This window comes from Haliotis asinina, chromosome 1 (assembly GCF_037392515.1).
Source record: "Haliotis asinina isolate JCU_RB_2024 chromosome 1, JCU_Hal_asi_v2, whole genome shotgun sequence".
Classification (NCBI taxonomy): Eukaryota; Metazoa; Mollusca; class Gastropoda; order Lepetellida; family Haliotidae; genus Haliotis; species Haliotis asinina.
In genome coordinates, this window is record NC_090280.1 from 26,318,517 (window position 1) to 26,332,445 (window position 13,929).

The following is a 13,929-nucleotide window of genomic DNA, read 5'->3' on the forward strand; positions in this document are numbered from 1 at the left end:
TTGTGAAACAGTATTCAATGGGCTGTTGCTATCAACAGAAGGACCAAGAGGAGAATGCAGACCACTGGCTCTTCAATGAGATGTGTGGCTGGCACATGTGTAGCTCATGCAACATGGGTTTCCATGGACACCAGCTTTATTGGGAGCACCTACTACAAGTCCACAACATTGAAAAGCCAAGCACAAGTGTCTGTCCAACATGTGGAAATTCTGTTGAAAGTGAAGACTTACCAATGCATGTGAAAGCTCATGAACGGGATGAGACTTATATTGAGAATGATCCAGGTTTGCTGGATGAGAAAAGATTCCCTTGTTTGAATTGCTTTAAATGTTTTTCATCGTTTTCCATGTTCAGGGATCACATCAAAGAACATAACCAGATTGTATCCACGAAAGAGCTCCCTCTGGACTTCCACCTGTGTAATGTCTGTGGTGTTCATGTTTTAGGGGAGGATAATCTCAGTGCTCACATTAGCCTCCACCAAGCTGTGGAATCCCCAAATGATTGCTGTACATCCTTGTTCCGCTGTAAGATCTGTAGCATCACATTCCCAAGCAATAAGTGTTTCATGAGACATATGGAGAGATGGCACCTGAAGCAATTTGATTCCAACATAGTCGCCAAACTGCATTTCAATGAAAATGCTGTTACAGTTTACAAGTGTGTTTGTTATTCGTTATTCGTTGACATTCTGGATTTCAAGAGACATGTTCAGAAAAAGCACCCAGAGGCTCTTAGAGAACAAATGAGAACAGAGAAGGTAGAAACCAACACATCAGAAGGTATGATAGTTGATGAGATTTCTGGGCATGCACAAACACTAATGCATACAAAAAACACTGTGGCCAACAACCATGATTTTGATTTGAGAAAAAAATCAAATATAGGCATGATCTTGTACCCGGAAAAGGAATCAACAGAGAAGAAAGAGCCGACTTGTAAAGACACAGTGTCTGTGCATGTTAGCTCAGAGAGTGATACTGACCAGCTAGACATGGGGGCCAGTTCTGGTCCATGTCACCTGCAGCATGAAGAGGTCAGTTCTAGTTACAGCCACTATAAGCATGAGCATGGCATGGTCAGTTCAACTGAGAACAACACTGAACCTGAAGATAAGAGTGATTCTCTGATGCTAGTGCAGTTACCTAAAACAGATGGTAGTTTCCATGAATTGACAAAGGGAACAGTGTCAGGTGAATATAAGAAGTGCTGTAAGTCTGTGGGGGCTGCAGATAAAGGTGATGAAACTGATGACGAGTCTGATTCTTCCAGTCCTGTAGAGATGGACTGTAAATCACGTTCAATCTCTGAAATAGATGATGCTGGAGAAAATGGCACCGTGAACCGTGTTCCCAGAATGCCTCACAGGTCAGAGTTCTCCTCTGCTTCAGAAACAAGCAGTCAGGATGTGGTGGGACTTGATTCTTCCTTCAGAGTAGTCAGGAAACAGTCTGGTAAATCAGAGAGCAAGTATACTATGAATGAAAACATGTTGACCCAAGACATGGAGAGAAAGATATGTGACCTTGAACTGGAGGATGACAATTGTGGGAGAAAGACTTACAAAGACCAGGTTGGTTACAAAAACTCAATTCAAAACACACACATTGTTGGAGTAGATCCTGCAGTTGATGGAGGTGCTCAGGAAGTTGCTATGTCCATGAATGAAGTAAATGTGTCTGGGGTTACAAGGAGCATTGATCCTTTAGTGAAGGTCATACGATGTGATAAAGAAGGTGCCATGATAAAGGTATTTGGGAAGGGGCTAGAAGGCTGCTGTTCTTGCACACTGTGTGGAAGAATATTTAGGAGCGAAAATGATTTTGTCAGGCACTGTAAGGTTAAAATGACCCATAACATATTAAGAACAGTACATCACAAGAATCTTTCAGTAAGAAATAGAGCAGCAAGTGAAGGAAGTAGTGAGAGCACCTGCAAAAGTGACACATATGTAGTCTCTGGTACAGATGGCAGTGATGTTTCCCTGAGTCTTTGTTCCTGTGGGAAGTTGCTGGTTGGGCAGGAAGATCTGGACAGACATCTTCAGGCATTCCGCACACCGGGAAAAGTAAGAAGTCGAAACAGTTTGAGGAAATGTATGTGCGATTGTGGAACTCAGACCGGATGTGACCACAGGTCGTGTGAAGTTCACACAGCATTGGGCAGGTTTCAGGACAGGACTTATGTCAGGCAGCTTGACAAGGGTGTTATGGTTGATGAAGAGGACCTTACTGTCACTTTGTCTCTGTCTTTGGATGAAACTAATTCTTTTGTTGAAACTAAGGAAAATGGTGTTGACCCTGAAAAAGTTAATTGCATCAGAAGAAATGGACAATTTTGCTCAAAGGAAAATGGACCTAGTCTGTCTGATGATGATGTGAAAAATAAACATAGTAATGAGGAAAATACACCTAGTGTTTTAGACATCAAAAGGGAAAACAGACCTTGTGCTTCAAATATCAAAGGGAAAAATGGACCTAGTGCCTCAAATATCAGTAGGGAAAATGGAACAAGTATTTTAGGTATCAAAATGGAAAGTGGTCCTTGTGCTTCAAAGAGCAATAGGGAAAATGGATGTGGTATTTCAAACATTAGTGGGGAAAATGGACCACCTTGTGTTTCCATCTTTGGGGAAATTAAAAATCTTTTGGATGCTGATAGTAACACAGGCAGTGAGTTCATGGTGAAACAAGAAAGTCCAGCACATGTTAAAAGTAATGTTAGTCTCAGTGAATCTCTTCTGACTTCTGACAGTGCTCAGAAGGATTGTAATTCAGTAAGCCACATCATGTCCACCTCCTCCAGTGCCCCAGGCAAAGTGCAGGGCCACATGTGTTCCCTATGCCGTATGGTCCTGCTGCAGAAGGAGGATATGGTTCACCACCTCAGCCGTCACAAGTCCTACATCTGTCTGTGTTCTGTCCTCTTCCTTGACTTTGCGTCCTTTATGCGTCATGCCCAGATGGAACATAAGATGTGTGCGTCAGACCAGAACCCTGTGTTTGTCAACCTTCTTGGACCCAAGCCTCAGATCATTTCTAGAACTGAGGAGACAGATAGAATACTTGATACTGAAAACTTTGTGTCAGCTCAGTCGTACTCAGAGGAAATAGTTGATATGAATGTGCAATTCAAGGGGTATTTCACATGTGAATGTCATGAGATATTTGTAACTGAAAGTGATTACCATGAGCACTTGAGGCAGGTGGTTTCGAAAGGAAAGCATGGCAGGAAAGCGATCGAAGAGTGGTACCATTGTGTGATATGTCCGATGGCATTTGCCACTTCACTTGATTACATGCTACATCTGAAGAGGGAACATCGGAAGAAAGGTCACCCAATACAGATTACTGAGGTTTCACAGAAAACAGCAGCCATGGTCAGGTGTGAGGATTGTGGGATCCAATTCGACAATGTGGCGGGTTTAAAGGTGCACCAGCGGCTGTATCAGGGGACGTTTAAATGTACTCATCGACAAGACCAAGTCCGTGCAGAGATGACAAGGGTAAGATCAGTGTTGTCAGTCATAGATAGCACAAGCATGTAGCAAGCCAATTTTCATGTAAACTTGATATGTTGCAAAGGTTTATGTTTATTTTTATATAGTATTGAAGACTTGCAATCTTTTTGGCAATGATCGTGTGTAAGATTTGCCTTTTTTCATGATGACAGCTATGCCACAGTGAGATGTTTGATATTGTCTTCCAAGTTCCAATGAGTAAATTCACTGTCCAGCATACTTTATTTCATTATCAAACTTGGAGGGTGGTTTTGATGATTTTGCTAATTTTACATGGCGTCTTTTAAAATCTGCTGGCAGAAATCATGGAGTAAGTGAGTGCGTTTAGTTTTACTCCACTTTCAGCAATATCTCAGTAGTATCATGATAGGGTACACCAGAAATCATCCTCGATGTCTCCAGGGTGTACATTCCAATAAAGTTCCACTATAGCCTGGATGCATATATGGCACGGCCTGACAATTTTCCTCCCCTTGGCTGGCTTTTATCCAATCATTAGGAACATGAGCATGCCAATCACATTTCACTTTTGCTTTTTAAATTATCTATCCCTTTCAACTTGGCAACACAAATCATGCAGAGGGACTTTTAAAGAGGTAGAAGGAGTTTTTGCATATATTTTTTTTAAGTTTCAGATCTGACAAGTTGTATGCATGATTTCCCCCAAATCTGAGTCCCCCTGTGAACAAACCTTCATAGCTGTGACCGCTATCTTTGTTGACAATGGCAAACTCAGTTGTAAAGGTGGCTTAGCTGATTGACTACTGTGTGAATTTGGACCCAGCAAAGGGAGGTATTTAATACGATTATGGGGGCCGAGCCATAGATGCATCCGAGTATAGTCTTCAGCCTGAGAAGTTAATGTTTTAACCTATAGGCTACCCAACACCCAGTGGCCCCACTGAAATGATAGAGCTACATCATAGACAGTAGCTTATCTGTTTTTTTTATTTATTTATTTATTTATTTATTTATTTATTTATTTATTTATTTATTTATTTATTTATTTATTTATTTATTTATTTTATTTTGTTATTGATTTTAAGATATATGCTGTTGGAAATGCCTAGCTTGTGATAATTGAGCTTCATTTGCAAACTGAAGTACTGAGGAACAAACGCCAGTCATCGCTTATGATTCATGTTTACTCTGAAAGTTGTATTGTTTTATCATCCCTGGTTGACTTGACCTGACTTGGCTCCTTTCTTTTTGACAACATTGGGTGACATTCTGAATAAACTCTTCCTGTTCCATGTGGATTTGTCATCATTTTGAATCAGCAGTAAAATACAAAGTTTCATTTTCAGGCCTCCCAAAGAAATCTTTCCCACCCAGAGAAAACTGCAGAAAAGCCCACATTAATCATGAAAATAGCAACATAAGCATGTTGCCTTGCTACTGAAACTGTAAAACAGCAACATTTATTTGCTTAAGTTGGATTAAAAAAATATGAACTTTGAGACTGTCATCTACATTTTTTGCATCATGAGAAAACAATGTGTTAATGTTGAGTCGTGTTTCTGTTAGTGATGATCATACACTTTGTGTTAAGGGGAGGCTGGCAGATCTGGGAGTCAGCTTTAGAGTGGACAAGTCTGGGACCAGGGTAGGTAGAGTGAGTGAGTTTACTAGAGTGAGGAAGTGAGTGTGTGAGTGAGTGAGTAAGTTTTGAGCACATTATATTCCATCAATATCATGGCAAGGGACAGCAGAAACGGATCTCACACATATGCCCATGTGAGAATTCAAACTTGAAGCCATAGGGATCACAGTTAAACGTTCTTGTGATGTAGTGCATGTATTAATGGTTGGTATGGAAGGTTCAGCTTTAAACTGTAGGCAGGGAACATGCAAGCCTTGCTATATGTTAGGGCTGAAACAGTATACCACTGTATTTTGTTTTTGGTTTGGTACACCAAAATTCAGTTCACAATTTGAAAATATGGTACATTTCGTTTTGTTTTTGTATTATCTTAGTCACCTTATGCACAATACTTTCAGAATGTCATCAGAAATATTCCATGATGGCATCTCTATGTGGCTACAGTTCTTGACATTTCTGTGCCTCTAACTTGTCTTCAACTCATTCCAGTTCGACTGGATGAACAAGATCGTGTAAAGGCACTTCTGTTTGGGTCCCAGTTCCATGAAGAGTTCTTCTCGGAACTATAGCCAACAGTGCCTTTCAACGAAAATGTTTTTACTATCAAATTTTATTGTTAACGAACCAAACCAAACTGTACCAACCTGAGAATTGTGGACTGCGATATGGACTTAGGCATGGCATACCATTTCACCCTTGCTCCATCCTTGCTATGCTGATAAAGGGACAGTCTATGGATTCTAGTCTGTTATTTATATCATTTTGCTGTAGGAAGTTTTACTTAAACTATGAGTTGTTACCTTAGATACTTGTGCAAGTCTATCAACGTCCTTTCTCCTGACTTTATGATACACTGTTATAGAAAATTCAGAAATTAGTGCAATTAGTCTCCAAACTGTCCACTAGTGTCAATTTCAGAGGTTGCGTTATGTCCTGTTTGTTATAGTGGACTAAGTATGGTTTATGCCATGCAAAAGAGTGAGCAAGTGAGTGTTGTTTTTCGCTACTTTTAGCAATATTGTGAGCAATTTCTTGGACTTCACACATTGTACCCACATAGGGAATCAAACCTGTATCTTCATCCAGTATTCTTGTCAGTTGAATAGGTCATATTGTCGTCATGGCCTCTGGCTCGTCTCTGTTGATAGTTCAGGTGATTTCCGTTAAATGTTCAGGTCAGTTGTTCAGGTGTTCTCACTGTTAATCAGGTCATTTCTCATTTACTCAACATTCTTCATCATCCTTCAGTAATTCAAGTCATCTTGTCAACAGTCTGTAAACATTCAGTTCATCCCTGTGTGGTATTCAAGTGATCCATATCTGTGGGATATCCTAGTGATTTAAGCCATGGTGTCCATGGCTGTGATATTCCTGGAATATTGCTAAAAGCTGTGTAACACTTGAATCACGCACTCCAGTGATCCTTTTCAGTTATTCAGATCATATATTCATTTCAGCCTCCTAGTTATATGGAGTATCTCTGTCACATTGCATCATTTCTAAACTGAAATAGTCTTGTGAGTTTTTATGACTGCAATCGTTCGGTTTCTCTTTTTCAGATAACCAAGGACAGTGCTATATTGGTATCCCAGAATGACAGTCAGTCTGTGGAAATGGTAAGTTAGTGAGTAAAAGCATGAGCATGTGTGGTTTTACATCACTTACAGTTATAGAAATATTCCAGCAACATCACCGCTGGTTTTCACACATTGTACCTATGAAGGGTGGTCTTTGGCCTGACGAGCAGACACTTTTACCTTTATTCTACTCCACCACCCCATCCAGGAGTAGGATGGTGGGTCGCTGTAAGGAGTGTCTGGTCTGGCTTATATTTGAAACTTGAACACAGGGTTTGATTTTTTTAAATACCAGATAAGTAGACTAATTGGTCTTAACTGGACTGGACTTAATGTCAACAAGACCATATGGTTGGAAGACAAAACAAGGTTAATTTTTCTTGTCAGCAGGTTTATATTGCATAATAGAAAAACACTATATCAAACACAAAACTATGTGGTAATTGTTGTTTTCTTTTGTTAATTTGTAATACTGTTTACCGTAACTTTTGATTTTCCTGAAGAACATTTTTCACTTAAGAGTAACTTTTATAGTAATTTTTTACACCTCTATAAGCTTAATAACAGTTTCTTTAATGCTCATGATATATAATGCTGTGCAAAATTTTTAAATAAGAAAATAATCAAATACATTGATTTGAAACAGTGTTCATCTTGTACACGTTAGGCCAGCCGGACAAGATTTTATCAAGACCAGGCCAGCCATTTAGTAAACAACACCATTTAGAAGTGCCTTAATGTCAAAACTGTCTTACAAAATGGAAGTAGTTTTGATAGTTTTATGCATGCAATGATTTGGTTTGTGTGTTTCAGGAAACTGAGGACAGAGCTATGTTGGAATCCAAGAAAGACAACAGTCAAGCTGTGGTTATGGTACGTACAGGGATGGTTGGTCGGTGGAGAGAGCGTATGCTGTATGTCTGGTCTTGCCTGTATTTGAGACTTGAGACAATCAGCTGGATTTAGTGAAATTCAATGCGTTATGTTGCACCAGAACAGCGTAGCTGGAAATTGAGTGTTTCATTGAACAGCAGCAACAACAGACTCAATATGTAAAGGGAGACAACTCTTGCAACATTGTTTATTCGTCCTTAGACAAAATTGTGGAGAGGTAGGATGTTTATTAGGCTAGATGAATATGAGTAAGTTGAAATGTTATGTCACAAGGGCAATATGAAGGCAGGGTATGAAAATCTAAAAAAATCATCCAGACCACAGCTTGCCAGCTGTGACCAAAACTTACCTGCCTGCAAATAATTTAGGTTTCACAAGCAACATAGATAATCATCCAATTAAAATTCATCCTTTATTTTTTAACAAGTGAATTGATAATGCGTTATTACCCAGAAATATGAGGAATACCTTCCTATACATTTTAAATAAAATTTTAACCCAACCATGAGGCAGGCAACTGCGAGAACCTTGTCAGTCCATGTTGAAAATAACCTGTCCCGGGTGGTGGGGCAGGCAGGCAGGTATTTCGAACTCTGATGACGGTATATCAGTTTCAAAGATGAAGTCTGGACAGCCACAATACTACCTAGAATGGCAACTACACTATCTCTTGATGACAAAGGATTCATATTCAACAAGACTGTTTCCAAGGATGGACGTTGGTGAACATTATAACAATGGATGGACATAGTGTATTGTTTCAAGTGAAGAAAATGAATGTTCCTCATCTTTCTTTAGATCAAATTGATGTTATTTATCTTTTACTGAAATTACTGAAATCGATGCCAAATGGGGAAAATATAATAACTCAATTAGACCTTAATCATAATCAAATTTGGATGTTTCCAGTTTTCATTTTTTCTTTCAGGGTATTCCCATCCAAGAGGATGAAGTAGGAACTGCAGTCAAACATGATCTGAATCCTGATTCAGAATCTGGTTTCACAGTACAGAAGGAAACTGACACGTGTGCAGAGACCCCCGGGATGTATGTGATAGGCAGTGATGGTAAAACTGTTATCAAGACAGAATGTGGTACAGAAAACACTGTTGTTCCCAGTGATTCATTCATTATTACAAGGAACGACGACGACGACGACGACGACGACGACGATGATGATGATGATGCCATGGAATCAGATGCATATCAACATGGCGATGTAAACCCATCTGAGATAATCACGCCTGGCTTTGGCTTCATGGGAAGTGACTCAACAGAATGGACGATGATGGTTCCCATGGTTACCATCAAGAAAGAACCGGAGGAATGCATGGAGACCCTAGATGACAGTCACTCTGTGTTAGATGGTGGGGACATAAAGGAAGATGTTGTCAAGACAGAGGTAAAAGTTGAACCTGTGGATCCAGAAACAAGATAAAAATGATGGCGAATGGTGTTGGTGCAGGACCTGATTGGATGTTGGCAATGAGTTGTGGGGATGGAGAGGATGGGTTGAACAATGTACAAGTGAAAGCGGAACCTGTCAGCGATGAGGAACTGTGTCAGCCAGCTGTAGGCAATATGGTGTACATTCACAAATCATCTCAGGAAATATTTGATGAACATGAGAGACAACAACCTGAGACCCAGCAAAAACTTGGTGATACTGTAAGGTCATTGAAACAGGCTGATGAAGAACAACAAGTATCACAGCAGCATTCTTTGACTAAACAAAAGTCCGTAAAACAGCAACTTGTTGCAAAACTACAAATGGTAAGACAACAGAAAGAACTGGCAAAACTACAAGCTGTAAAACAGCAACCCATAGCAAAACCAAGAACAGTAAAACAACAGCTTTTTGTAAAACGACAGTTAGCAAAGCAAGTGGGGGTGTTTCCGGAACCATTACACGAACAACCACCAACTGAAAAGCTAACACCTAAGAAAAGAAAGCAGCCAGAAACACCACAGCCAGCAGTAGAAGAAGAACAATTAACCAAGAAACCAGCATGGATTCAGATACAACCAAAACCCCAAACTGTGGAATCCAGTTTGTCTGTGGCCGATGCACAGTCTTTGGTTACAAAACAGCCACAGCTGCTGATAAACCTGCAGCCACAGCCACTGATAAACCTGCAACAAGTGACACAACAGCAACCAACAGGGAAATTTCAAGTAGCAACCCAACAGCAATCAATGGTGAAACTGAAAACTTTGGCACCACATCAAACTTTGGCAACACAGCAACCACTGGTGAAACTTCAAGCAACCCAACAGCAACCAATGGTGAAACTGAAAACTTTGGCACCACATCAAACTCTGGCAACACAGCAACCACTGGTGAAACTTCAAGCAGCCACCCAACAGCAACCAATGGTGAAACTGAAAACTGTGGCACCACATCAAACTCTGGCAACACAGCAACCACTGGTGAAACTTCAAGCAGCCAATAATACAGATACAGCCACAGCCGCTAATAAACCTGCAGCAAGTGGCACAACTGCAACCAACAGGGAAATTTCAAGCAGCATCCCAACAGCAATGACATCAAATTCTGGCAACACTCTAGCAACACAGCAACCAGTGGTGAAACTTCAAGCGGCAACACAGCAGCAGCTGATGGTGAACCTTGAAGCTGAGGAAAAACAACAACCAATAGTGAAACTGCAGGCAGCGACCCAACAGCAACCAAAGGTGAAACTAAAAAGTCTGGCAAAACAGAAACAATTTGTGAAACTTCAAGCAGCAGCACGACCGCAACCAATGTTGAAACTGGAAAAAGTGGTGAATCCGCAGTCAGTGATAAAGTTGCAGTCACTGATACAAGAGCAGACAGGGGCACAGCAGAAACAATTATTCAAGTTTCATGTGGTGACAGAACAGCCACAAGTGAAGAAAGTTAAAAAAAAATTGCCGCAACAGGAAGTGGTCATGCCCCAGTGTGAAGCACCTTTGCTGTATGAGTGTGGGATATGTAACAATGCATTTAAAAGCCCTGAAGAACTCATTGCTCATGTGAAAACCCACTCTAAGAAGATGCATGAGTTGAACAGCCTCAATGGAGGCAACGTGTCCTTCTCTCTTAAGGTGGCTTTGGAACGTGCAGATGCTCTTCAGGCCAGTCCTACAGACAAATCATATGGTTGTCCTGTATGCAAAGAGACCTTTCCACAATCCACCCAACTCTTAGGCCACTTGCAGACACACCAAGCACAGAAACAGGGTAATGTCCATATGTGCGTTGTCTGTGGTTCACAATTCAAGCAGGCCTCAAGTTTGCGCAAACACATGCACTGTCACATGCGTGAGTCAGGGAAGGGTTTCACGGAACTGGTGGCCAAAGTTGACCCTGCGTTAATGCCAGTCGCAGAGAGTTACCCCTGTGAGAAGTGTGGATTGGTGTTTCGTTCCAAGAATCGGAGGCTGTCCATGTTCGTTATGTTCATAAGCAAATGGCACCGAATAAGTGTACACTTTGTGAGAAGACGTTTTATTCGCCATCGGAGTTGGAACGACACATGAGGACACACACAGGGGAGAAACCATTTGCATGTGATCAGTGCGGGAAAGCCTTCGCTCTTTCTACCACATTAAAGGATCACCTGCGATCCCACACAGGGGAACGGCCATTTAAATGTTCTATATGCTGCAAAACTTATTCATCGTCATCGATACTTGGACGACACAAGCTCACACATGTTGGTGAACGAAAGTTTAAGTGTGACATCTGTGATAAGAGTTTCCTATATTCCAACTCACTCACAGTGCACATGAGGACTCACACAGGTGACCGTCCATTCACCTGTAACATCTGCGGAAAGACGTTCACAGCATCATGTCACTATCGTGTTCACATGCGAATCCACACTGGGGAGAAACCTTACAAGTGCACATTCTGTGAAAAAAAGTTCAACAACTACGGCAGCCATTACCGCCATATTCGTACACATGAGGAGTGGAAGTGCAGTGAGGAGGAAGATGAACAGGAGGACATTCCTGAGGTCTTAGATATCAAGCAGGAGGTCACATCCATCGACTCTGAAGATGGTGATCTTGAGGGGAAGCTTGTTCCATTTATGCTGTCATCGGGTCTGAAAACAACCTTGCTGCAAACACAGGGAGTGCAAGATAAAAGCAAAGTTGAAGACGTCAAACAAGAACTGAAACTATCATTATTAGCTCCAAGGACAACAGTAGCTGAGGGATCGGCTGTTACGTTTGCAGGGGCTGGGGCTTCAAGAACAGCAGCAGCCAGTGGTTCGAGTCGCACAGGTGCTGATGTGCTGATGTTTAAACCCCAAGACACTGAATCAAGTGTGCCATATGCTCCAAGTACAGCAGTCGCTGATGGATTGAGCCTTGAATACCAGGATGATCAAAAGATTTCTGTTCAGCTGAGCTCACAAGATTCAAATTCTGATGCCCACATGAATCCGGTCAAAGGCAATCTCGGTAGTATAATGCTTGAGTTACGTGAACCTGTGAAGACTGCTAAAGCTGGCTCACGAAAGCAACATGTCCAGAATTCAACAGTTTATGCAAGGGTGATTACAACACAGCCTAGCCAATTGCCCCCTAGTGAAGTGACTCCACCTTGTGTCAATAAGAAGCAAAAGCAGCCAGCGACTAGACCCACCACTTCTCCACGGAAGACGGACACTGGAGCCATTATGAACAAATCCCTGTCCACATCTGGCATCGTAGCTCAGCTGCTCTTGTCTCAGGCAAACAGTTGATGTGAGGCATACGTGATGGGGAGGAGGGTAATACATGCTACACCGAGAATATTTTCTGTGCAACTTTGTGATGATCTTGTCCACACACACTTCGTGTGTCTTCTTCGATTGGCATTCTAGAAGTTGGGTAGATGAAGGATGAGGACTATTTCGATGGATATACAACTTCTTCATTCTGTAAAGGCGGCAGTTCGACATAGATTTTAATGTCATTGTGCTTGACACTGACATTAGAATCTATGTTGAAAATGTCACCTATACAGAATGAAGAAATTGTATATCAATAACAATAGTCCTCATCCTTCACTTCATCTGTGTTATAGACATGGGCAGTTTATGCAGTTGCTATGGATTAGAACTGTGGACGTTTTTAAGATTGTGGTCATGAGATACTGGAATTGGTGAATATGTCCATGGATGTATGTGTCTTTTGTGTCGCTGTGTGATATAGTAATTCACACACACATGTTCCTGCAACGTTTGCGTTGATCATGTGTGAACGCTACCAATGCCTTATATGAAACCTATTATAAGAAAAGAGGCACATCAACATAAGAAATATGGCTATTTCTGTGCTTGTCTGTGAGTGCTCATTGCTCCAAGCACCTGCAGGTGTGCCTGTCAGAGGGAGTAGTCCATGGCTTGATTCATTGGTCATGACGTCAGTTGTAATGCAGTATATGTGAGTCAGATCCACAATGAGGGAGGAAGTAGTACAACCAGATCTCTCATACATTGATGATACATTGATGATACATCAAGCCTTGTCATATTTTAGCCAGACAAATAATCAGTATTTTTCAAATCACAACCTTTACAATATTTTGTAGAACATTGTAATCAAGCCTTGTTGGCAATGTTTTAACCAGACAGATACTCACTGTTTTTCAAATTACAAATGTTAGAATGCTGTGTACAATGGACCTCTTGCTAAGTAATTTTGTTCAAATCACAGAAATTGGGATATTTGTTCAATTGGTTTTTGCTAAATTGATAACTATTTTCGTTCAAATCCTGAATGGGACATTGTGTTCAACTGGAAGTTATCCAGGAATACAATGGACTCTTTCTTTGTTTTTAATCACAGTTGTTAAAATACTGTGTTCAACTGAAATTTTCACGGACAGTGAGCTCTCTCCTAATGGGTCATGAGTGTGCTTCATATCACAAATACTGTGTAAAACTGGAAATTCATTTCCCAAATGTTAGGATATTGTGTAAAAATGGTCAGCTCAATGTCTATAAGATGTACCTTTATTCACTGTATCATGAATGTGGTTGTGTCGGTGAGGTTTGTTGCATTGCTGACATGTTTTCAGTGAACATTCCATCCATCGAGATTCCAACATGTCTGCATTTATAAACACATCCTCAGGACTGAAGTTACTTCGACCCACACTTTTTGTTTTCTGCATGTCTTTATGGCCGACAGTTTTTTCATCCCAGATAACTAAAAGTGTTATTTTCCAAATATCATTCAGTAGTTTCTAATTTTATCTCAATCAGCAATGGTTAGAGCATCTGCTCGTCACACTGAATACCTGGGTTCAATTCCCCTCATGGGTACAATCTGTGAAGCCCTTTTCTGGTGTCCCCTG

The 13,929-nt window shown here is 40.9% G+C and overlaps 1 pseudogene; it reads left to right on the forward strand.

The window, feature by feature from the left end:
• The first annotated feature begins 5 nt into the window (after nt 1–5).
• LOC137289363 (uncharacterized) lies at nt 6–12,504 on the forward strand (annotated as a pseudogene).
• Nucleotides 12,505–13,929: the final 1,425 nt, after the last annotated feature.